This window comes from Leptodactylus fuscus, chromosome 5 (assembly GCF_031893055.1).
Source record: "Leptodactylus fuscus isolate aLepFus1 chromosome 5, aLepFus1.hap2, whole genome shotgun sequence".
NCBI classification, from domain to species: Eukaryota; Metazoa; Chordata; class Amphibia; order Anura; family Leptodactylidae; genus Leptodactylus; species Leptodactylus fuscus.
The window spans coordinates 25,222,222-25,239,581 of NC_134269.1; the positions used below are offsets into that span (position 1 = coordinate 25,222,222).

At 53.5% G+C, this 17,360-nt stretch overlaps 38 non-coding genes across 38 annotated transcripts; 19 read left to right on the plus strand and 19 right to left on the minus strand.

Moving 5' to 3' along the window:
- Window positions 1-277: 277 nt before the first annotated feature.
- Window positions 278-349, minus strand: TRNAE-CUC (transfer RNA glutamic acid (anticodon CUC)). Its single transcript has one exon. It is a non-coding gene; the product is annotated as a tRNA-Glu (tRNA).
- A 411-nt stretch (window positions 350-760) lies between these two features.
- Window positions 761-833, plus strand: TRNAT-CGU (transfer RNA threonine (anticodon CGU)). The gene has a single exon. It is a non-coding gene; the product is annotated as a tRNA-Thr (tRNA).
- Window positions 834-1,176: 343 nt separating this feature from the next.
- Window positions 1,177-1,248, minus strand: TRNAE-UUC (transfer RNA glutamic acid (anticodon UUC)). The gene has a single exon. It is a non-coding gene; the product is annotated as a tRNA-Glu (tRNA).
- Window positions 1,249-1,704: 456 nt separating this feature from the next.
- TRNAM-CAU (transfer RNA methionine (anticodon CAU)) lies at window positions 1,705-1,777 on the plus strand. The gene has a single exon. It is a non-coding gene; the product is annotated as a tRNA-Met (tRNA).
- A 334-nt stretch (window positions 1,778-2,111) lies between these two features.
- TRNAE-CUC (transfer RNA glutamic acid (anticodon CUC)) lies at window positions 2,112-2,183 on the minus strand. Its single transcript has one exon. It is a non-coding gene; the product is annotated as a tRNA-Glu (tRNA).
- A 411-nt stretch (window positions 2,184-2,594) lies between these two features.
- Window positions 2,595-2,667, plus strand: TRNAT-CGU (transfer RNA threonine (anticodon CGU)). The gene has a single exon. It is a non-coding gene; the product is annotated as a tRNA-Thr (tRNA).
- A 343-nt stretch (window positions 2,668-3,010) lies between these two features.
- On the minus strand, window positions 3,011-3,082 carry TRNAE-UUC (transfer RNA glutamic acid (anticodon UUC)). Its single transcript has one exon. It is a non-coding gene; the product is annotated as a tRNA-Glu (tRNA).
- A 456-nt stretch (window positions 3,083-3,538) lies between these two features.
- TRNAM-CAU (transfer RNA methionine (anticodon CAU)) lies at window positions 3,539-3,611 on the plus strand. The gene has a single exon. It is a non-coding gene; the product is annotated as a tRNA-Met (tRNA).
- A 325-nt stretch (window positions 3,612-3,936) lies between these two features.
- On the minus strand, window positions 3,937-4,008 carry TRNAE-CUC (transfer RNA glutamic acid (anticodon CUC)). Its single transcript has one exon. It is a non-coding gene; the product is annotated as a tRNA-Glu (tRNA).
- A 411-nt stretch (window positions 4,009-4,419) lies between these two features.
- On the plus strand, window positions 4,420-4,492 carry TRNAT-CGU (transfer RNA threonine (anticodon CGU)). Its single transcript has one exon. It is a non-coding gene; the product is annotated as a tRNA-Thr (tRNA).
- A 343-nt stretch (window positions 4,493-4,835) lies between these two features.
- On the minus strand, window positions 4,836-4,907 carry TRNAE-UUC (transfer RNA glutamic acid (anticodon UUC)). The gene has a single exon. It is a non-coding gene; the product is annotated as a tRNA-Glu (tRNA).
- A 456-nt stretch (window positions 4,908-5,363) lies between these two features.
- TRNAM-CAU (transfer RNA methionine (anticodon CAU)) lies at window positions 5,364-5,436 on the plus strand. Its single transcript has one exon. It is a non-coding gene; the product is annotated as a tRNA-Met (tRNA).
- A 334-nt stretch (window positions 5,437-5,770) lies between these two features.
- TRNAE-CUC (transfer RNA glutamic acid (anticodon CUC)) lies at window positions 5,771-5,842 on the minus strand. The gene has a single exon. It is a non-coding gene; the product is annotated as a tRNA-Glu (tRNA).
- A 411-nt stretch (window positions 5,843-6,253) lies between these two features.
- On the plus strand, window positions 6,254-6,326 carry TRNAT-CGU (transfer RNA threonine (anticodon CGU)). The gene has a single exon. It is a non-coding gene; the product is annotated as a tRNA-Thr (tRNA).
- Window positions 6,327-6,669: 343 nt separating this feature from the next.
- On the minus strand, window positions 6,670-6,741 carry TRNAE-UUC (transfer RNA glutamic acid (anticodon UUC)). The gene has a single exon. It is a non-coding gene; the product is annotated as a tRNA-Glu (tRNA).
- A 456-nt stretch (window positions 6,742-7,197) lies between these two features.
- TRNAM-CAU (transfer RNA methionine (anticodon CAU)) lies at window positions 7,198-7,270 on the plus strand. Its single transcript has one exon. It is a non-coding gene; the product is annotated as a tRNA-Met (tRNA).
- Window positions 7,271-7,604: 334 nt separating this feature from the next.
- Window positions 7,605-7,676, minus strand: TRNAE-CUC (transfer RNA glutamic acid (anticodon CUC)). The gene has a single exon. It is a non-coding gene; the product is annotated as a tRNA-Glu (tRNA).
- Window positions 7,677-8,087: 411 nt separating this feature from the next.
- TRNAT-CGU (transfer RNA threonine (anticodon CGU)) lies at window positions 8,088-8,160 on the plus strand. The gene has a single exon. It is a non-coding gene; the product is annotated as a tRNA-Thr (tRNA).
- A 343-nt stretch (window positions 8,161-8,503) lies between these two features.
- TRNAE-UUC (transfer RNA glutamic acid (anticodon UUC)) lies at window positions 8,504-8,575 on the minus strand. The gene has a single exon. It is a non-coding gene; the product is annotated as a tRNA-Glu (tRNA).
- Window positions 8,576-9,031: 456 nt separating this feature from the next.
- TRNAM-CAU (transfer RNA methionine (anticodon CAU)) lies at window positions 9,032-9,104 on the plus strand. The gene has a single exon. It is a non-coding gene; the product is annotated as a tRNA-Met (tRNA).
- Window positions 9,105-9,429: 325 nt separating this feature from the next.
- TRNAE-CUC (transfer RNA glutamic acid (anticodon CUC)) lies at window positions 9,430-9,501 on the minus strand. The gene has a single exon. It is a non-coding gene; the product is annotated as a tRNA-Glu (tRNA).
- A 411-nt stretch (window positions 9,502-9,912) lies between these two features.
- On the plus strand, window positions 9,913-9,985 carry TRNAT-CGU (transfer RNA threonine (anticodon CGU)). Its single transcript has one exon. It is a non-coding gene; the product is annotated as a tRNA-Thr (tRNA).
- Window positions 9,986-10,328: 343 nt separating this feature from the next.
- On the minus strand, window positions 10,329-10,400 carry TRNAE-UUC (transfer RNA glutamic acid (anticodon UUC)). Its single transcript has one exon. It is a non-coding gene; the product is annotated as a tRNA-Glu (tRNA).
- Window positions 10,401-10,856: 456 nt separating this feature from the next.
- TRNAM-CAU (transfer RNA methionine (anticodon CAU)) lies at window positions 10,857-10,929 on the plus strand. The gene has a single exon. It is a non-coding gene; the product is annotated as a tRNA-Met (tRNA).
- Window positions 10,930-11,263: 334 nt separating this feature from the next.
- On the minus strand, window positions 11,264-11,335 carry TRNAE-CUC (transfer RNA glutamic acid (anticodon CUC)). The gene has a single exon. It is a non-coding gene; the product is annotated as a tRNA-Glu (tRNA).
- Window positions 11,336-11,746: 411 nt separating this feature from the next.
- TRNAT-CGU (transfer RNA threonine (anticodon CGU)) lies at window positions 11,747-11,819 on the plus strand. The gene has a single exon. It is a non-coding gene; the product is annotated as a tRNA-Thr (tRNA).
- Window positions 11,820-12,162: 343 nt separating this feature from the next.
- On the minus strand, window positions 12,163-12,234 carry TRNAE-UUC (transfer RNA glutamic acid (anticodon UUC)). The gene has a single exon. It is a non-coding gene; the product is annotated as a tRNA-Glu (tRNA).
- A 453-nt stretch (window positions 12,235-12,687) lies between these two features.
- On the plus strand, window positions 12,688-12,763 carry TRNAM-CAU (transfer RNA methionine (anticodon CAU)). Its single transcript has one exon. It is a non-coding gene; the product is annotated as a tRNA-Met (tRNA).
- A 334-nt stretch (window positions 12,764-13,097) lies between these two features.
- On the minus strand, window positions 13,098-13,169 carry TRNAE-CUC (transfer RNA glutamic acid (anticodon CUC)). The gene has a single exon. It is a non-coding gene; the product is annotated as a tRNA-Glu (tRNA).
- A 411-nt stretch (window positions 13,170-13,580) lies between these two features.
- On the plus strand, window positions 13,581-13,653 carry TRNAT-CGU (transfer RNA threonine (anticodon CGU)). The gene has a single exon. It is a non-coding gene; the product is annotated as a tRNA-Thr (tRNA).
- A 343-nt stretch (window positions 13,654-13,996) lies between these two features.
- TRNAE-UUC (transfer RNA glutamic acid (anticodon UUC)) lies at window positions 13,997-14,068 on the minus strand. The gene has a single exon. It is a non-coding gene; the product is annotated as a tRNA-Glu (tRNA).
- Window positions 14,069-14,524: 456 nt separating this feature from the next.
- On the plus strand, window positions 14,525-14,597 carry TRNAT-CGU (transfer RNA threonine (anticodon CGU)). The gene has a single exon. It is a non-coding gene; the product is annotated as a tRNA-Thr (tRNA).
- A 334-nt stretch (window positions 14,598-14,931) lies between these two features.
- On the minus strand, window positions 14,932-15,003 carry TRNAE-CUC (transfer RNA glutamic acid (anticodon CUC)). Its single transcript has one exon. It is a non-coding gene; the product is annotated as a tRNA-Glu (tRNA).
- A 411-nt stretch (window positions 15,004-15,414) lies between these two features.
- On the plus strand, window positions 15,415-15,487 carry TRNAT-CGU (transfer RNA threonine (anticodon CGU)). The gene has a single exon. It is a non-coding gene; the product is annotated as a tRNA-Thr (tRNA).
- Window positions 15,488-15,830: 343 nt separating this feature from the next.
- On the minus strand, window positions 15,831-15,902 carry TRNAE-UUC (transfer RNA glutamic acid (anticodon UUC)). The gene has a single exon. It is a non-coding gene; the product is annotated as a tRNA-Glu (tRNA).
- A 456-nt stretch (window positions 15,903-16,358) lies between these two features.
- Window positions 16,359-16,431, plus strand: TRNAM-CAU (transfer RNA methionine (anticodon CAU)). The gene has a single exon. It is a non-coding gene; the product is annotated as a tRNA-Met (tRNA).
- A 334-nt stretch (window positions 16,432-16,765) lies between these two features.
- On the minus strand, window positions 16,766-16,837 carry TRNAE-CUC (transfer RNA glutamic acid (anticodon CUC)). The gene has a single exon. It is a non-coding gene; the product is annotated as a tRNA-Glu (tRNA).
- Window positions 16,838-17,248: 411 nt separating this feature from the next.
- On the plus strand, window positions 17,249-17,321 carry TRNAT-CGU (transfer RNA threonine (anticodon CGU)). The gene has a single exon. It is a non-coding gene; the product is annotated as a tRNA-Thr (tRNA).
- Window positions 17,322-17,360: the final 39 nt, after the last annotated feature.

A 17,360-nucleotide genomic window follows, 5' to 3' on the forward strand; every position in this document is an offset into this window, starting at 1 on the left:
TGCGGACCCAAACGTTACCGATGAAACACTAAGGGGAGCCAAGCTGACAGAGGGGATACAGGGGGTCTTTGAGTCCCTTCCCTGGACACCTTGGAGTTGGAAGGGAGAGATGAGAACGTTTTGAGCTATGAAGCCATACTGGGGTCTTGTGCCGAAGGAAGGAAGGGCTAAAAGCGGTCTTTGGCGTTTGCGGCCGCCCGCCGACAGCAGGTCCGACCCAAAGACTTTAACGCTGCAACGCGGTTTCTGGATTGGTGTAAGTCTAGAAAAAGGCTCATTCCCATACCGGGAGTCGAACCCGGGCCGCCTGGGTGAGAACCAGGAATCCTAACCGCTAGACCATATGGGAACCATGGGGTGGGGCTGAGCTAGTAATCGAAAAAGTTTTCTGGCTTTGAGTACTCTACTTTTACGTCACGCTCAGAGCGAGCCTGTCACCAGATCCCGGCATATCAACCCAGCCCCGCCGACAGATAGGTTAAGGTCGCCTGAATCAAACAGCGTTTTTCCCTGCTGAAGAGTTGCCTCCGTTACCCAGATATGGCTGTTTTTGTCGATACTCAAAAGAGCTCCCTGGAGCGACCAGGGAGCTCATTCCTCCAAAGAGCTCATTTCCATCTTGACAAAAACAGCCATATCTCGGCAAGGGAGGCACCCAGTCACAAGGGGGATGCACTGTTTGATTCAGGTGACCATAACCTATCTTTCAGCGGTGGTGGAGTCAATGCCCTGGGTTCTGCTGACAGGTTCACCTCCGGTCGCCTCGTTAGCGCAGTAGGTAGCGTGTCAGTCTCGTAATGTGACGGTCGTGAGTTCAATCCTCACACGGGGCAAAATTGTCGCAAGCTTTTTCTATCCCTCTTGCCCCGAAAGCCACAGTCCGTCGCCACTGCGGACCCAAACGTTAACGATGAAACGGTAAGGGGAGCCAAGCTGACAGAGGGGATACAGGAGGTCTTTGAGTCCCTTCCCTGGACACCTTGGAGTTAGAAGGGAGAGATGGGAACTTTGGGAACGTTTTGATCTATGAAGCCAAACTGGGGTGTTGTGCCGAAGGAAGGAAGAGCTAAAAGCGGTCTTGGGCGTTTGTGGCCGCCCGCCGACAGCATCTCCGACCCAAGTGCTTTAACGCCGCAATGCGGTTTCAGGATTGGTGCAAGTTTAGAAAAAAGCTCATTCCCATACCGGGAGTCGAACCCAGGCCGCCTGGGTGAAAACCAGGAATCCTAACCGCTAGACCATATGGGAACTTTGGTGTGAGGCTGAGCTAGTTATCGAAAAAGTTTCCTGGCTTTGAGTACTCTACTTTTACGTCACGCTTAGAGGGAGCCTGTCACCATAACCCGGCATATCAACCCAGCCCCGCCGACAGATAGGTTAGGTTCGCCTGAGTCAAACAGCGTTTTCTCCTGCTGAAGGGGTGCCTCCGTTGCCCAGATATGGCTGTTTTTGTCTTATACGCAAAAGAGCTCCCTGGAGCGACCAGGGCGGTGCCGTTGCTCCAAAGTGTTGAGCGGCAACGCCCTCATTCCGCCAAAGAGCTCATTTCCATATTGAGAAAAACAGCCATATCTCGGCAAGAGAGGCACCCAGTCACAACGGGGAAACGCCGTTTGATTCAGGTGACCCTCAGTTGACCCTAACCTATCTTTCAGCGGCGCCGAGTCGATGCTCTGGGTTCTGCTGACAGACTCGCTTCCGGTTGCCTCGTTAGCGTAGTAGGTAGCGCGTCAGTCTCATAATCTGAAGGTCGTGAGTTCGATCCTCACACGGGGCACTTTTGTCACGAGATTTTTCTCTCCCTCTTGCCCCGATAACCACAGTACTTCGCCACTGCGGACCCAAACGTTACCGATGAAACACTAAGGGGAGCCAAGCTGACAGAGGGGATACAGGGGGTCTTTGAGTCCCTTCCCTGGACACCTTGGAGTTGGAAGGGAAAGATGAGAACGTTTTGAGCTATGAAGCCATACTGGGGTCTTGTGCCGAAGGAAGGAAGGGCTAAAAGCGGTCTTTGGCGTTTGCGGCCGCCCGCCGACAGCAGGTCCGACCCAAAGACTTTAACGCTGCAACGCGGTTTCTGGATTGGTGTAAGTCTAGAAAAAGGCTCATTCCCATACCGGGAGTCGAACCCGGGCCGCCTGGGTGAGAACCAGGAATCCTAACCGCTAGACCATATGGGAACCATGGTGTGGGGCTGAGCTAGTAATCGAAAAAGTTTTCTGGCTTTGAGTACTCTACTTTTACGTCACGCTCAGAGCGAGCCTGTCACCAGATCCCGGCATATCAACCCAGCCCCGCCGACAGATAGGTTAAGGTCGCCTGAATCAAACAGCGTTTTTCCCTGCTGAAGAGGTGCCTCCGTTGCCCAGATATGGCTGTTTTTGTCGATACGCAAAAGAGCTCCCTGGAGCGACCAGGGAGCTCATTCCTCCAAAGAGCTCATTTCCATCTTGACAAAAACAGCCATATCTCGGCAAGGGAGGCACCCAGTCACAAGGGGGATGCACTGTTTGATTCAGGTGACCATAAACTATCTTTCAGCGGGGGTGGAGTCAATGCCCTGGGTTCTGCTGACAGGTTCACCTCCGGTCGCCTCGTTAGCGCAGTAGGTAGCGTGTCAGTCTCGTAATCTGAAGGTCGTGAGTTCAATCCTGACACGGGGCAAAATTGTCGCAAGCTTTTTCTATCCCTCTTGCCCCGAAAGCCACAGTCCGTCGCCACTGCGGACCCAAACGTTAACGATGAAACGGTAAGGGGAGCCAAGCTGACAGAGGGGATACAGGAGGTCTTTGAGTCCCTTCCCTGGACACCTTGGAGTTAGAAGGGAGAGATGGGAACTTTGGGAACGTTTTGATCTATGAAGCCAAACTGGGGTGTTGTGCCGAAGGAAGGAAGAGCTAAAAGCGGTCTTGGGCGTTTGTGGCCGCCCGCCGACAGCATCTCCGACCCAAATGCTTTAACGCCGCAATGCGGTTTCAGGATTGGTGCAAGTTTAGAAAAAAGCTCATTCCCATACCGGGAGTCGAACCCGGGCCGCCTGGGTGAAAACCAGGAATCCTAACCGCTAGACCATATGGGAACTGTGGTGTGAGGCTGAGCTAGTTATCGAAAAAGTTTCCTGGCTTTGAGTACTCTACTTTTACGTCACGCTTAGAGGGAGCCTGTCACCAGAACCCGGCATATCAACCCAGCCCCGCCGACAGATAGGTTAGGGTCGCCTGAGTCAAACAGCGTTTTCTCCTGCTGAAGGGGTGCCTCCGTTGCCCAGATATGGCTGTTTTTGTCTTATACGCAAAAGAGCTCCCTGGAGCGACCAGGGCGGTGCCGTTGCTCCAAAGTGTTGAGCGGCAACGCCCTCATTCCGCCAAAGAGCTCATTTCCATATTGAGAAAAACAGCCATATCTCGGCAAGAGAGGCACCCAGTCACAACGGGGAAACGCCGTTTGATTCAGGTGACCCTCAGTTGACCCTAACCTATCTTTCAGCGGCGCCGAGTCGATGCTCTGGGTTCTGCTGACAGTCTCGCTTCCGGTTGCCTCGTTAGCGCAGTAGGTAGCGCGTCAGTCTCATAATCTGAAGGTCGTGAGTTCGATCCTCACACGCGGCACTTTTGTCACGAGATTTTTCTCTCCCTCTTGCCCCGATAACCACAGTCCTTCGCCACTGCGGACCCAAACGTTACCGATGAAACACTAAGGGGAGCCAAGCTGACAGAGGGGATACAGGGGGTCTTTGAGTCCCTACCTTGGAGTTGGAAGGGAGAGATGAGAACGTTTTGAGCTATGAAGCCATACTGGGGTCTTGTGCCGAAGGAAGGAAGGGCTAAAAGCGGTCTTTGGCGTTTGCGGCCGCCCGCCGACAGCAGGTCCGACCCAAAGACTTTAACGCTGCAACGCGGTTTCTGGATTGGTGTAAGTCTAGAAAAAGGCTCATTCCCATACCGGGAGTCGAACCCGGGCCGCCTGGGTGAGAACCAGGAATCCTAACCGCTAGACCATATGGGAACCATGGGGTGGGGCTGAGCTAGTAATCGAAAAAGTTTTCTGGCTTTGAGTACTCTACTTTTACGTCACGCTCAGAGCGAGCCTGTCACCAGATCCCGGCATATCAACCCAGCCCCGCCGACAGATAGGTTAAGGTCGCCTGAATCAAACAGCGTTTTTCCCTGCTGAAGAGGTGCCTCCGTTGCCCAGATATGGCTGTTTTTGTCGATATGCAAAAGAGCTCCCTGGAGCGACCAGGGAGCTCATTCCTCCAAAGAGCTCATTTCCATCTTGACAAAAACAGCCATATCTCGGCAAGGGAGGCACCCAGTCACAAGGGGGATGCACTGTTTGATTCAGGTGACCATAAACTATCTTTCAGCGGGGGTGGAGTCAATGCCCTGGGTTCTGCTGACAGGTTCACCTCCGGTCGCCTCGTTAGCGCAGTAGGTAGCGTGTCAGTCTCGTAATCTGAAGGTCGTGAGTTCAATCCTGACACGGGGCAAAATTGTCGCAAGCTTTTTCTATCCCTCTTGCCCCGAAAGCCACAGTCCGTCGCCACTGCGGACCCAAACGTTAACGATGAAACGGTAAGGGGAGCCAAGCTGACAGAGGGGATACAGGAGGTCTTTGAGTCCCTTCCCTGGACACCTTGGAGTTAGAAGGGAGAGATGGGAACTTTGGCAACGTTTTGATCTATGAAGCCAAACTGGGGTGTTGTGCCGAAGGAAGGAAGAGCTAAAAGCGGTCTTGGGCGTTTGTGGCCGCCCGCCGACAGCATCTCCGACCCAAGTGCTTTAACGCCGCAATGCGGTTTCAGGATTGGTGCAAGTTTAGAAAAAAGCTCATTCCCATACCAGGAGTCGAACCCAGGCCGCCTGGGTGAAAACCAGGAATCCTAACCGCTAGACCATATGGGAACTGTGGTGTGAGGCTGAGCTAGTTATCGAAAAAGTTTCCTGGCTTTGAGTACTCTACTTTTACGTCACGCTTAGAGGGAGCCTGTCACCATAACCCGGCATATCAACCCAGCCCCGCCGACAGATAGGTTAGGGTCGCCTGAGTCAAACAGCGTTTTCTCCTGCTGAAGGGGTGCCTCCGTTGCCCAGATATGGCTGTTTTTGTCTTATACGCAAAAGAGCTCCCTGGAGCGACCAGGGCGGTGCTGTTGCTCCAAAGTGTTGAGCGGCAACGCCCTCATTCCGCCAAAGAGCTCATTTCCATATTGAGAAAAACAGCCATATCTCGGCAAGAGAGGCACCCAGTCACAACGGGGAAACGCCGTTTGATTCAGGTGACCCTCAGTTGACCCTAACCTATCTTTCAGCGGCGCCGAGTCGATGCTCTGGGTTCTGCTGACAGGCTCGCTTCCGGTTGCCTCGTTAGCGCAGTAGGTAGCGCGTCAGTCTCATAATCTGAAGGTCGTGAGTTCGATCCTCACACGCGGCACTTTTGTCACGAGATTTTTCTCTCCCTCTTGCCCCGATAACCACAGTCCTTCGCCACTGCGGACCCAAACGTTACCGATGAAACACTAAGGGGAGCCAAGCTGACAGAGGGGATACAGGGGGTCTTTGAGTCCCTTCCCTGGACACCTTGGAGTTGGAAGGGAGAGATGAGAACGTTTTGAGCTATGAAGCCATACTGGGGTCTTGTGCCGAAGGAAGGAAGGGCTAAAAGCGGTCTTTGGCGTTTGCGGCCGCCCGCCGACAGCAGGTCCGACCCAAAGACTTTAACGCTGCAACGCGGTTTCTGGATTGGTGTAAGTCTAGAAAAAGGCTCATTCCCATACCGGGAGTCGAACCCGGGCCGCCTGGGTGAGAACCAGGAATCCTAACCGCTAGACCATATGGGAACCATGGGGTGGGGCTGAGCTAGTAATCGAAAAAGTTTTCTGGCTTTGAGTACTCTACTTTTACGTCACGCTCAGAGCGAGCCTGTCACCAGATCCCGGCATATCAACCCAGCCCCGCCGACAGATAGGTTAAGGTCGCCTGAATCAAACAGCGTTTTTCCCTGCTGAAGAGGTGCCTCCGTTGCCCAGATATGGCTGTTTTTGTCGATACGCAAAAGAGCTCCCTGGAGCGACCAGGGAGCTCATTCCTCCAAAGAGCTCATTTCCATCTTGACAAAAACAGCCATATCTCGGCAAGGGAGGCACCCAGTCACAAGGGGGATGCACTGTTTGATTCAGGTGACCATAACCTATCTTTCAGCGGTGGTGGAGTCAATGCCCTGGGTTCTGCTGACAGGTCCACCTCCGGTCGCCTCGTTAGCGCAGTAGGTAGCGTGTCAGTCTCGTAATCTGAAGGTCGTGAGTTCAATCCTGACACGGGGCAAAATTGTCGCAAGCTTTTTCTATCCCTCTTGCCCCGAAAGCCACAGTCCGTCGCCACTGCGGACCCAAACGTTAACGATGAAACGGTAAGGGGAGCCAAGCTGACAGAGGGGATACAGGAGGTCTTTGAGTCCCTTCCCTGGACACCTTGGAGTTAGAAGGGAGAGATGGGAACTTTGGGAACGTTTTGATCTATGAAGCCAAACTGGGGTGTTGTGCCGAAGGAAGGAAGAGCTAAAAGCGGTCTTGGGCGTTTGTGGCCGCCCGCCGACAGCATCTCCGACCCAAATGCTTTAACGCCGCAATGCGGTTTCAGGATTGGTGCAAGTTTAGAAAAAAGCTCATTCCCATACCGGGAGTCGAACCCGGGCCGCCTGGGTGAAAACCAGGAATCCTAACCGCTAGACCATATGGGAACTGTGGTGTGAGGCTGAGCTAGTTATCGAAAAAGTTTCCTGGCTTTGAGTACTCTACTTTTACGTCACGCTTAGAGGGAGCCTGTCACCAGAACCCGGCATATCAACCCAGCCCCGCCGACAGATAGGTTAGGGTCGCCTGAGTCAAACAGCGTTTTCTCCTGCTGAAGGGGTGCCTCCGTTGCCCAGATATGGCTGTTTTTGTCTTATACGCAAAAGAGCTCCCTGGAGCGACCAGGGCGGTGCTGTTGCTCCAAAGTGTTGAGCGGCAACGCCCTCATTCCGCCAAAGAGCTCATTTCCATATTGAGAAAAACAGCCATATCTCGGCAAGAGAGGCACCCAGTCACAACGGGGAAACGCCGTTTGATTCAGGTGACCCTCAGTTGACCCTAACCTATCTTTCAGCGGCGCCGAGTCGATGCTCTGGGTTCTGCTGACAGGCTCGCTTCCGGTTGCCTCGTTAGCGCAGTAGGTAGCGCGTCAGTCTCATAATCTGAAGGTCGTGAGTTCGATCCTCACACGCGGCACTTTTGTCACGAGATTTTTCTCTCCCTCTTGCCCCGATAACCACAGTCCTTCGCCACTGCGGACCCAAACGTTACCGATGAAACACTAAGGGGAGCCAAGCTGACAGAGGGGATACAGGGGGTCTTTGAGTCCCTTCCCTGGACACCTTGGAGTTGGAAGGGAGAGATGAGAACGTTTTGAGCTATGAAGCCATACTGGGGTCTTGTGCCGAAGGAAGTAAGGGCTAAAAGCGGTCTTTGGCGTTTGCGGCCGCCCGCCGACAGCAGGTCCGACCCAAAGACTTTAACGCTGCAACGCGGTTTCTGGATTGGTGTAAGTCTAGAAAAAGGCTCATTCCCATACCGGGAGTCAAACCCGGGCCGCCTGGGTGAGAACCAGGAATCCTAACCGCTAGACCATACGGGAACCATGGGGTGGGGCTGAGCTAGTAATCGAAAAAGTTTTCTGGCTTTGAGTACTCTACTTTTACGTCACGCTCAGAGCGAGCCTGTCACCAGATCCCGGCATATCAACCCAGCCCCGCCGACAGATAGGTTAAGGTCGCCTGAATCAAACAGCGTTTTTCCCTGCTGAAGAGGTGCCTCCGTTGCCCAGATATGGCTGTTTTTGTCGATACGCAAAAGAGCTCCCTGGAGCGACCAGGGAGCTCATTCCTCCAAAGAGCTCATTTCCATCTTGACAAAAACAGCCATATCTCGGCAAGGGAGGCACCCAGTCACAAGGGGGATGCACTGTTTGATTCAGGTGACCATAACCTATCTTTCAGCGGTGGTGGAGTCAATGCCCTGGGTTCTGCTGACAGGTTCACCTCCGGTCGCCTCGTTAGCGCAGTAGGTAGCGTGTCAGTCTCGTAATCTGAAGGTTGTGAGTTCAATCCTGACACGGGGCAAAATTGTCGCAAGCTTTTTCTATCCCTCTTGCCCCGAAAGCCACAGTCCGTCGCCACTGCGGACCCAAACGTTAACGATGAAACGGTAAGGGGAGCCAAGCTGACAGAGGGGATACAGGAGGTCTTTGAGTCCCTTCCCTGGACACCTTGGAGTTAGAAGGGAGAGATGGGAACTTTGGGAACGTTTTGATCTATGAAGCCAAACTGGGGTGTTGTGCCGAAGGAAGGAAGAGCTAAAAGCGGTCTTGGGCGTTTGTGGCCGCCCGCCGACAGCATCTCCGACCCAAGTGCTTTAACGCCGCAATGCGGTTTCAGGATTGGTGCAAGTTTAGAAAAAAGCTCATTCCCATACTGGGAGTCGAACCCGGGCCGCCTGGGTGAAAACCAGGAATCCTAACCGCTAGACCATATGGGAACTGTGGTGTGAGGCTGAGCTAGTTATCGAAAAAGTTTCCTGGCTTTGAGTACTCTACTTTTACGTCACGCTTAGAGGGAGCCTGTCACCAGAACCCGGCATATCAACCCAGCCCCGCCGACAGATAGGTTAGGGTCGCCTGAGTCAAACAGCGTTTTCTCCTGCTGAAGGGGTGCCTCCGTTGCCCAGATATGGCTGTTTTTGTCTTATACGCAAAAGAGCTCCCTGGAGCGACCAGGGCGGTGCCGTTGCTCCAAAGTGTTGAGCGGCAACGCCCTCATTCCGCCAAAGAGCTCATTTCCATATTGAGAAAAACAGCCATATCTCGGCAAGAGAGGCACCCAGTCACAACGGGGAAACGCCGTTTGATTCAGGTGACCCTCAGTTGACCCTAACCTATCTTTCAGCGGCGCCGAGTCGATGCTCTGGGTTCTGCTGACAGTCTCGCTTCCGGTTGCCTCGTTAGCGCAGTAGGTAGCGCGTCAGTCTCATAATCTGAAGGTCGTGAGTTCGATCCTCACACGCGGCACTTTTGTCACGAGATTTTTCTCTCCCTCTTGCCCCGATAACCACAGTCCTTCGCCACTGCGGACCCAAACGTTACCGATGAAACACTAAGGGGAGCCAAGCTGACAGAGGGGATACAGGGGGTCTTTGAGTCCCTACCTTGGAGTTGGAAGGGAGAGATGAGAACGTTTTGAGCTATGAAGCCATACTGGGGTCTTGTGCCGAAGGAAGGAAGGGCTAAAAGCGGTCTTTGGCGTTTGCGGCCGCCCGCCGACAGCAGGTCCGACCCAAAGACTTTAACGCTGCAACGCGGTTTCTGGATTGGTGTAAGTCTAGAAAAAGGCTCATTCCCATACCGGGAGTCGAACCCGGGCCGCCTGGGTGAGAACCAGGAATCCTAACCGCTAGACCATATGGGAACCATGGGGTGGGGCTGAGCTAGTAATCGAAAAAGTTTTCTGGCTTTGAGTACTCTACTTTTACGTCACGCTCAGAGCGAGCCTGTCACCAGATCCCGGCATATCAACCCAGCCCCGCCGACAGATAGGTTAAGGTCGCCTGAATCAAACAGCGTTTTTCCCTGCTGAAGAGGTGCCTCCGTTGCCCAGATATGGCTGTTTTTGTCGATATGCAAAAGAGCTCCCTGGAGCGACCAGGGAGCTCATTCCTCCAAAGAGCTCATTTCCATCTTGACAAAAACAGCCATATCTCGGCAAGGGAGGCACCCAGTCACAAGGGGGATGCACTGTTTGATTCAGGTGACCATAAACTATCTTTCAGCGGGGGTGGAGTCAATGCCCTGGGTTCTGCTGACAGGTTCACCTCCGGTCGCCTCGTTAGCGCAGTAGGTAGCGTGTCAGTCTCGTAATCTGAAGGTCGTGAGTTCAATCCTGACACGGGGCAAAATTGTCGCAAGCTTTTTCTATCCCTCTTGCCCCGAAAGCCACAGTCCGTCGCCACTGCGGACCCAAACGTTAACGATGAAACGGTAAGGGGAGCCAAGCTGACAGAGGGGATACAGGAGATCTTTGAGTCCCTTCCCTGGACACCTTGGAGTTAGAAGGGAGAGATGGGAACTTTGGCAACGTTTTGATCTATGAAGCCAAACTGGGGTGTTGTGCCGAAGGAAGGAAGAGCTAAAAGCGGTCTTGGGCGTTTGTGGCCGCCCGCCGACAGCATCTCCGACCCAAGTGCTTTAACGCCGCAATGCGGTTTCAGGATTGGTGCAAGTTTAGAAAAAAGCTCATTCCCATACCAGGAGTCGAACCCAGGCCGCCTGGGTGAAAACCAGGAATCCTAACCGCTAGACCATATGGGAACTGTGGTGTGAGTCTGAGCTAGTTATCGAAAAAGTTTCCTGGCTTTGAGTACTCTACTTTTACGTCACGCTTAGAGGGAGCCTGTCACCATAACCCGGCATATCAACCCAGCCCCGCCGACAGATAGGTTAGGGTCGCCTGAGTCAAACAGCGTTTTCTCCTGCTGAAGGGGTGCCTCCGTTGCCCAGATATGGCTGTTTTTGTCTTATACGCAAAAGAGCTCCCTGGAGCGACCAGGGCGGTGCTGTTGCTCCAAAGTGTTGAGCGGCAACGCCCTCATTCCGCCAAAGAGCTCATTTCCATATTGAGAAAAACAGCCATATCTCGGCAAGAGAGGCACCCAGTCACAACGGGGAAACGCCGTTTGATTCAGGTGACCCTCAGTTGACCCTAACCTATCTTTCAGCGGCGCCGAGTCGATGCTCTGGGTTCTGCTGACAGGCTCGCTTCCGGTTGCCTCGTTAGCGCAGTAGGTAGCGCGTCAGTCTCATAATCTGAAGGTCGTGAGTTCGAGCCTCACACGCGGCACTTTTGTCACGAGATTTTTCTCTCCCTCTTGCCCCGATAACCACAGTCCTTCGCCACTGCGGACCCAAACGTTACCGATGAAACACTAAGGGGAGCCAAGCTGACAGAGGGGATACAGGGGGTCTTTGAGTCCCTTCCCTGGACACCTTGGAGTTGGAAGGGAGAGATGAGAACGTTTTGAGCTATGAAGCCATACTGGGGTCTTGTGCCGAAGGAAGGAAGGGCTAAAAGCGGTCTTTGGCGTTTGCGGCCGCCCGCCGACAGCAGGTCCGACCCAAAGACTTTAACGCTGCAACGCGGTTTCTGGATTGGTGTAAGTCTAGAAAAAGGCTCATTCCCATACCGGGAGTCGAACCCGGGCCGCCTGGGTGAGAACCAGGAATCCTAACCGCTAGACCATATGGGAACCATGGGGTGGGGCTGAGCTAGTAATCGAAAAAGTTTTCTGGCTTTGAGTACTCTACTTTTACGTCACGCTCAGAGCGAGCCTGTCACCAGATCCCGGCATATCAACCCAGCCCCGCCGACAGATAGGTTAAGGTCGCCTGAATCAAACAGCGTTTTTCCCTGCTGAAGAGGTGCCTCCGTTGCCCAGATATGGCTGTTTTTGTCGATACGCAAAAGAGCTCCCTGGAGCGACCAGGGAGCTCATTCCTCCAAAGAGCTCATTTCCATCTTGACAAAAACAGCCATATCTCGGCAAGGGAGGCACCCAGTCACAAGGGGGATGCACTGTTTGATTCAGGTGACCATAACCTATCTTTCAGCGGTGGTGGAGTCAATGCCCTGGGTTCTGCTGACAGGTCCACCTCCGGTCGCCTCGTTAGCGCAGTAGGTAGCGTGTCAGTCTCGTAATCTGAAGGTCGTGAGTTCAATCCTGACACGGGGCAAAATTGTCGCAAGCTTTTTCTATCCCTCTTGCCCCGAAAGCCACAGTCCGTCGCCACTGCGGACCCAAACGTTAACGATGAAACGGTAAGGGGAGCCAAGCTGACAGAGGGGATACAGGAGGTCTTTGAGTCCCTTCCCTGGACACCTTGGAGTTAGAAGGGAGAGATGGGAACTTTGGGAACGTTTTGATCTATGAAGCCAAACTGGGGTGTTGTGCCGAAGGAAGGAAGAGCTAAAAGCGGTCTTGGGCGTTTGTGGCCGCCCGCCGACAGCATCTCCGACCCAAATGCTTTAACGCCGCAATGCGGTTTCAGGATTGGTGCAAGTTTAGAAAAAAGCTCATTCCCATACCGGGAGTCGAACCCGGGCCGCCTGGGTGAAAACCAGGAATCCTAACCGCTAGACCATATGGGAACTGTGGTGTGAGGCTGAGCTAGTTATCGAAAAAGTTTCCTGGCTTTGAGTACTCTACTTTTACGTCACGCTTAGAGGGAGCCTGTCACCAGAACCCGGCATATCAACCCAGCCCCGCCGACAGATAGGTTAGGGTCGCCTGAGTCAAACAGCGTTTTCTCCTGCTGAAGGGGTGCCTCCGTTGCCCAGATATGGCTGTTTTTGTCTTATACGCAAAAGAGCTCCCTGGAGCGACCAGGGCGGTGCCGTTGCTCCAAAGTGTTGAGCGGCAACGCCCTCATTCCGCCAAAGAGCTCATTTCCATATTGAGAAAAACAGCCATATCTCGGCAAGAGAGGCACCCAGTCACAACGGGGAAACGCCGTTTGATTCAGGTGACCCTCAGTTGACCCTAACCTATCTTTCAGCGGCGCCGAGTCGATGCTCTGGGTTCTGCTGACAGTCTCGCTTCCGGTTGCCTCGTTAGCGCAGTAGGTAGCGCGTCAGTCTCATAATCTGAAGGTCGTGAGTTCGATCCTCACACGCAGCACTTTTGTCACGAGATTTTTCTCTCCCTCTTGCCCCGATAACCACAGTCCTTCGCCACTGCGGACCCAAACGTTACCGATGAAACACTAAGGGGAGCCAAGCTGACAGAGGGGATACAGGGGGTCTTTGAGTCCCTTCCCTGGACACCTTGGAGTTGGAAGGGAGAGATGAGAACGTTTTGAGCTATGAAGCCATACTGGGGTCTTGTGCCGAAGGAAGGAAGGGCTAAAAGCGGTCTTTGGCGTTTGCGGCCGCCCGCCGACAGCAGGTCCGACCCAAAGACTTTAACGCTGCAACGCGGTTTCTGGATTGGTGTAAGTCTAGAAAAAGGCTCATTCCCATACCGGGAGTCGAACCCGGGCCGCCTGGGTGAGAACCAGGAATCCTAACCGCTAGACCATATGGGAACCATGGGGTGGGGCTGAGCTAGTAATCGAAAAAGTTTTCTGGCTTTGAGTACTCTACTTTTACGTCACGCTCAGAGCGAGCCTGTCACCAGATCCCGGCATATCAACCCAGCCCCGCCGACAGATAGGTTAAGGTCGCCTGAATCAAACAGCGTTTTTCCCTGCTGAAGAGGTGCCTCCGTTGCCCAGATATGGCTGTTTTTGTCGATACGCAAAAGAGCTCCCTGGAGCGACCAGGGAGCTCATTCCTCCAAAGAGCTCATTTCCATCTTGACAAAAACAGCCATATCTCGGCAAGGGAGGCACCCAGTCACAAGGGGGATGCACTGTTTGATTCAGGTGACCATAACCTATCTTTCAGCGGTGGTGGAGTCAATGCCCTGGGTTCTGCTGACAGGTCCACCACCGGTCGCCTCGTTAGCGCAGTAGGTAGCGTGTCAGTCTCGTAATCTGAAGGTCGTGAGTTCAATCCTGACACGGGGCAAAATTGTCGCAAGCTTTTTCTATCCCTCTTGCCCCGAAAGCCACAGTCCGTCGCCACTGCGGACCCAAACGTTAACGATGAAACGGTAAGGGGAGCCAAGCTGACAGAGGGGATACAGGAGGTCTTTGAGTCCCTTCCCTGGACACCTTGGAGTTAGAAGGGAGAGATGGGAACTTTGGGAACGTTTTGATCTATGAAGCCAAACTGGGGTGTTGTGCCGAAGGAAGGAAGAGCTAAAAGCGGTCTTGGGCGTTTGTGGCCGCCCGCCGACAGCATCTCCGACCCAAATGCTTTAACGCCTCAATGCGGTTTCAGGATTGGTGCAAGTTTAGAAAAAAGCTCATTCCCATACCGGGAGTCGAACCCAGGCCGCCTGGGTGAAAACCAGGAATCCTAACCGCTAGACCATATGGGAACTGTGGTGTGAGGCTGAGCTAGTTATCGAAAAAGTTTCCTGGCTTTGAGTACTCTACTTTTACGTCACGCTTAGAGGGAGCCTGTCACCAGAACCCGGCATATCAACCCAGCCCCGCCGACAGATAGGTTAGGGTCGCCTGAGTCAAACAGCGTTTTCTCCTGCTGAAGGGGTGCCTCCGTTGCCCAGATATGGCTGTTTTTGTCTTATACGCAAAAGAGCTCCCTGGAGCGACCAGGGCGGTGCTGTTGCTCCAAAGTGTTGAGCGGCAACGCCCTCATTCCGCCAAAGAGCTCATTTCCATATTGAGAAAAACAGCCATATCTCGGCAAGAGAGGCACCCAGTCACAACGGGGAAACGCCGTTTGATTCAGGTGACCCTCAGTTGACCCTAACCTATCTTTCAGCGGCGCCGAGTCGATGCTCTGGGTTCTGCTGACAGGCTCGCTTCCGGTTGCCTCGTTAGCGCAGTAGGTAGCGCGTCAGTCTCGTAATCTGAAGGTCGTGAGTTCAATCCTGACACGGGGCAAAATTGTCGCAAGCTTTTTCTATCCCTCTTGCCCCGAAAGCCACAGTCCGTCGCCACTGCGGACCCAAACGTTAACGATGAAACGGTAAGGGGAGCCAAGCTGACAGAGGGGATACAGGGGGTCTTTGAGTCCCTTCCCTGGACACCTTGGAGTTGGAAGGGAGAGATGAGAACGTTTTGAGCTATGAAGCCATACTGGGGTCTTGTGCCGAAGGAAGGAAGGGCTAAAAGCGGTCTTTGGCGTTTGCGGCCGCCCGCCGACAGCAGGTCCGACCCAAAGACTTTAACGCTGCAACGCGGTTTCTGGATTGGTGTAAGTCTAGAAAAAGGCTCATTCCCAAACCGGGAGTCGAACCCGGGCCGCCTGGGTGAGAACCAGGAATCCTAACCGCTAGACCATATGGGAACCATGGGGTGGGGCTGAGCTAGTAATCGAAAAAGTTTTCTGGCTTTGAGTACTCTACTTTTACGTCACGCTCAGAGCGAGCCTGTCACCAGATCCCGGCATATCAACCCAGCCCCGCCGACAGATAGGTTAAGGTCGCCTGAATCAAACAGCGTTTTTCCCTGCTGAAGAGGTGCCTCCGTTGCCCAGATATGGCTGTTTTTGTCGATACGCAAAAGAGCTCCCTGGAGCGACCAGGGAGCTCATTCCTCCAAAGAGCTCATTTCCATCTTGACAAAAACAGCCATATCTCGGCAAGGGAGGCACCCAGTCACAAGGGGGATGCACTGTTTGATTCAGGTGACCATAACCTATCTTTCAGCGGTGGTGGAGTCAATGCCCTGGGTTCTGCTGACAGGTTCACCTCCGGTCGCCTCCTTAGCGCAGTAGGTAGCGTGTCAGTCTCGTAATCTGAAGTTCGTGAGTTCAATCCTCACACGGGGCAAAATTGTCGCAAGCTTTTTCTATCCCTCTTGCCCCGAAAGCCACAGTCCGTCGCCACTGCGGACCCAAACGTTAACGATGAAACGGTAAGGGGAGCCAAGCTGACAGAGGGGATACAGGAGGTCTTTGAGTCCCTTCCCTGGACACCTTGGAGTTAGAAGGGAGAGATGGGAACTTTGGGAACGTTTTGATCTATGAAGCCAAACTGGGGTGTTGTGCCGAAGGAAGGAAGAGCTAAAAGCGGTCTTGGGCGTTTGTGGCCGCCCGCCGACAGCATCTCCGACCCAAATGCTTTAACGCCGCAATGCGGTTTCAGGATTGGTGCAAGTTTAGAAAAAAGCTCATTCCCATACCGGGAGTCGAACCCAGGCCGCCTGGGTGAAAACCAGGAATCCTAACCGCTAGACCATATGGGAACTGTGGTGTGAGGCTGAGCTAGTTATCGAAAAAGTTTCTTGGCTTTGAGTACTCTACTTTTACGTCACGCTTAGAGGGAGCCTGTCACCATAACCCGGCATATCAACCCAGCCCCGCCGACAGATAGGTTAGGGTCGCCTGAGTCAAACAGCGTTTTCTCCTGCTGAAGGGGTGCCTCCGTTGCCCAGATATGGCTGTTTTTGTCTTATACGCAAAAGAGCTCCCTGGAGCGACCAGGGCGGTGCTGTTGCTCCAAAGTGTTGAGCGGCAACGCCCTCATTCCGCCAAAGAGCTCATTTCCATATTGAGAAAAACAGCCATATCTCGGCAAGAGAGGCACCCAGTCACAACGGGGAAACGCCGTTTGATTCAGGTGACCCTCAGTTGACCCTAACCTATCTTTCAGCGGCACCGAGTCGATGCTCTGGGTTCTGCTGACAGACTCGCTTCTGGTTGCCTCGTTAGCGCAGTAGGTAGCGCGTCAGTCTCATAATCTGAAGGTCGTGAGTTCGATCCTCACACGGGGCACTTTTGTCACGAGATTTTTCTCTCCCTCTTGCCCCGATAACCACAGTCCTTCGCCACTGCGGACCCAAACGTTACCGATGAAACACTAAGGGGAGCCAAGCTGACAGAGGGGATACAGGGGGTCTTTGAGTCCCTTCCCTGGACACCTTGGAGTTGGAAGGGAGAGATGAGAACGTTTTGAGCTATGAAGCCATACTGGGGTCTTGTGCCGAAGGAAGGAAGGGCTAAAAGCGGTCTTTGGCGTTTGCGGCCGCCCGCCGACAGCAGGTCCGACCCAAAGACTTTAACGCTGCAACGCGGTTTCTGGATTGGTGTAAGTCTAGAAAAAGGCTCATTCCCATACCGGGAGTCGAACCCGGGCCGCCTGGGTGAGAACCAGGAATCCTAACCGCTAGACCATATGGGAACCATGGGGTGGGGCTGAGCTAGTAATCGAAAAAGTTTTCTGGCTTTGAGTACTCTACTTTTACGTCACGCTCAGAGCGAGCCTGTCACCAGATCCCGGCATATCAACCCAGCCCCGCCGACAGATAGGTTAAGGTCGCCTGAATCAAACAGCGTTTTTCCCTGCTGAAGAGGTGCCTCCGTTGCCCAGATATGGCTGTTTTTGTCGATACGCAAAAGAGCTCCCTGGAGCGACCAGGGAGCTCATTCCTCCAAAGAGCTCATTTCCATCTTGACAAAAACAGCCATATCTCGGCAAGGGAGGCACCCAGTCACAAGGGGGATGCACTGTTTGATTCAGGTGACCATAACCTATCTTTCAGCGGTGGTGGAGTCAATGCCCTGGGTTCTGCTGACAGGTTCACCTCCGGTCGCCTCGTTAGCGCAGTAGGTAGCGTGTCAGTCTCGTAATCTGAAGGTCGTGAGTTCAATCCTGACACGGGGCAAAATTGTCGCAAGCTTTTTCTATCCCTCTTGCCCCGAAA